The following is a 3,552-nucleotide window of genomic DNA, read 5'->3' as shown; positions in this document are numbered from 1 at the left end:
GTGACTGAGCCAGCCAGGTGCCCCTTAAGAATTTTAATTTTTATTTAATTATTGATGAACTGAAATGTTAAATGGCTACAGCTCTAATCTCTGGCTCCTAAGGCTTTATGTGCTCTTTCTCTATACCTTTCTGCTCTTAGGAAGTAGAACCACTAAAGTAGCTCCAATACACTGGCACTAAGTGCCAGTCAGGCTTCTGGTAAGTGAATAAACGCTACTTGATTTGATTTTGGCATACCTAAATTTTTAACTTTTTAATGGTGAAAATTTTCAAACGTGAAAATAAAATATAATGAACCTATCTCCTAATTTTGACAGTTACCAACTTTAGTTCATTCTTTTTCATCTGTGACCTCTACCCCGTAGACTGTTTTGAAGAAATCCCAGGCATCATTTCAACATGGTTGACTTTTAAAGCCAAGTTCGGCTTTTATCATTTACCTTGATTTGAAGCTGCATTCTTTTTAATCAGTTTCAAAGAATGAAATGTTTCCTGGCATTAGCTGAGGGAAAGCAATGGAAGGATATATATATATATATATATATAAAGAAAATTATGTAATTTTAATGCCAATTCTAAATTGTGTGTAGTTTTTGCCTAGTTTCTTTATTTGCCCTGTCATAGTTCCCACTTCTTAGGGAACTGTTTTTTTCTGTAACAAGAATTCAGAAAAGGATGATGAACTTTCTTTCTGGGCAATAGATAACCTTATGTAGTTTATCTGGGCTTTTCACAGCTTGTCCAGCTATTCTGTTTACTCTATTTATTTACTTTTTAAAGATTTAGAGAGTACTTGTGTGAGTGGGGGGGAGGGGCAGAGGGAGAGCATCTTCAAGACAACTCCCCATTGAGCACCAAGCCCCAGGTGGGGGCTCAATCCCACAATGAGACCACGACCTGATCCAAAACTAAGAGTCAGTTGCCCAACTGCTTGAGCCACCCAGGCACCCCCAGCTATTCTGTTCTATTTATATAAACAGCCACCTGTTTTGGAGATTTCTTAACTGCCTTCATATTCATTTCATTATATATGTAGAGGGCGAGAGAGAGAGAGAAACCCAGGCAGGCTCCATGCCCAGCATGGAGCCCAACGCAGGGCTCGATCCCACAACCCTGAGATCATGACCCAAGCTGAAATAGAGAGTCGGACACTTAACCAACTGAGCCACCCAGGTGCCCCAGCCTCCTTCATATTAGTCAAATTAGAGATCATTTTTCTAGGAAGAACAATGGAATAATTTTCAATATTATGACAGAAGTTCTGTTACTTAACATCATGAATTTTATTTGCTATGATCTCATGGTACCATAGTGCCTCACCTCAGACATTGGTGCTGATGAACTGTGCTGGAGGATCCCAGAGGATCCCCTCTTTTGGGATTCCTCTGGCACAAGTGCCTAAGGCTGTGTTCATTTTTTTAAAAATCTCTTCTCTGTTTTTCAGATTGGATAAATTTTATTGATTTACCAGTACACTGATTCTTTCCTGTTATCTCCATTCTGGTATTGAGCCCATATGATGAGTTTTCTTATCTTCCCAAAAAAAGGTGTTACAAAGTGTTCAGTAATTGCTTCCTCTGGTATTTTTTTTTTTTTTTAATTTTTTTTTTTTTTTTTTTTAAGATTTTATTTATTTGCGAGAGAGACAATGAGAGACAGAGAGCATGAGAGGGAGGAAGGTCAGAGGGAGAAGCAGACTCCCTGCCGAGCAGGGAGCCCGATGCGGGACTCGACCCCGGGACTCCAGGATCATGACCTGAGCCGAAGGCAGTCGCTTAACCAACTGAGCCACCCAGGCGCCCCTCCTCTGGTATTTTTATAATAGCTAATTTAAAGTCTTAAATCTCTCTCATTTCCACATTGGCATCTGTAAATTGTCTTTTTCCTTGCAAGTTGAGATTTTTCCTGTTTCTTCACATGCCATATAATTATGGATTTTATCCTGGACATTTTAAATATCAGCTTATCAGAATCTGGGTCTTATTGAGATCCTGTGGAGAATGTTAATTTTGTTTTAGCAAATCTGGTTAGGTTTAAGCTGCACGTCTCAACTCTTTTCTTTGGGCTGTGGTTCTAGTATCAGTTCAGTTTTTAAAATCTTTGTAGTCAGTTTTAAAATCCTGTTGATGTGCCACTGAGGAACTAGTCTGAGTCCTGGACAGTGTATTTGTTACTTCATTTATCAGTCTTCAGTGTCGTGAATAGGATCAGATCCAAGCGTGTGCAGTTTAGGGGTGAGCCATAAGTAACTGTGGGGTGCTTTCTCTAGTTCCTCCTTCTCTGTGATATTCTTGGTACTTTGTTTCCCTGAGTCTTCTTTTTTCATCCTCTGGCTAGAAAGCTGGGGTTCTAGTTATTTTACCGTGCTCTGCACTTTTGTGATTATGCCTGAAACTGGCTAGAACTTATCAAATTCATTGGTCTCAAAAGAGCTAGCTTTTGGTTTCAGTGATTTCCTCAGTTTTTCTTTTTTCTATTACATTTTCTATTACATTTTGCTCTTAACCTTTTTTGTTTCCTTTCTGCTTACTTGGGAGTTTAATTTGCTCTTATTTTTCTAATTTCTTAAGGTAGAAGCTGAGATAATTGGAGACCTTCTTTTGTAATACAGGCTTTTTTCTAACTAGTTCCCTAATTTTCTCTTTTGTTGTTACTTTTCAGCAATTGGATTGTGATGTGCCTCTGTTCTCCTCCTATCTTTTTTCAGTTTATCCTATTTGGGATTTGTTGAGATTCTTGGATCTGTGGATTTAGTTTTTATCAAATTTGCATGTTTTTTTTAAGATTTATTTTTTTATTTGACACAGCGAGTCAGTGAGCACACAAGCAGGGGGAGCGGGAGAGGGAGAAGCAGGTTCCCCGCTGATCAGGGAGCCTGATGAGGGGCTCAGTCCCGGGACCCTGAGATCATGACCTAAGCTGAAGGCAGACACTGAACTGACCAAGCCACCCAGGCTCCCCACATTTGCATTTTTTTGTATTTATCCCACTTCAGTCTTTATTTCCTTTTGATGCTCCTGTTACATTTATGTGTTCCACTATTAGACTACTTGTTATTGTTCCACAGGTCATTGAGTTTCTCTGTTTTCTTTTCCTGCTACCCTCTTTATTTTCTTTTTGTGGCTTCCATTTTGGATCATTTCTGATACATTTTCACGTTCATTGCAGCCACTTTAAGTTGTCTCATTCGTTTTATATTCACTGCACTGGCTTCAAATTCACTGCAGTGTCTATATTTTAAATCTATATGATTAACTTTTCACTTTTTGGTATTTTTTATTCTACAAGGTCCATATTTTTAAGTTTCCGCTTTTCCTGTGTTTTAAATACATACTTCAAAAATTTATTTTTAGGTAATCTCTATACCCAACATGGGGCTTGAAACCCTTCAACCCCAAGATCAAAAGTTACATGTTCCACAGGCTGAGCCAGGCACCCCTGTTTTTCTTTTTCTTTCTTTTCTTTCTTTCTTTCTTTTCTTTCTTTCTTTTCTTTCTTTCTTTCTTTCTTTCTTTCTTTCTTTCTTTCTTTCTTTCTTTCTTTCTTTCTTT

Source organism: Neomonachus schauinslandi, chromosome 2 (genome assembly GCF_002201575.2).
Source record: "Neomonachus schauinslandi chromosome 2, ASM220157v2, whole genome shotgun sequence".
Lineage (NCBI taxonomy): Eukaryota > Metazoa > Chordata > Mammalia > Carnivora > Phocidae > Neomonachus > Neomonachus schauinslandi.
The sequence above is the reverse complement of the archived record's forward strand: the minus strand, read 5'-3'. Positions refer to the sequence as shown.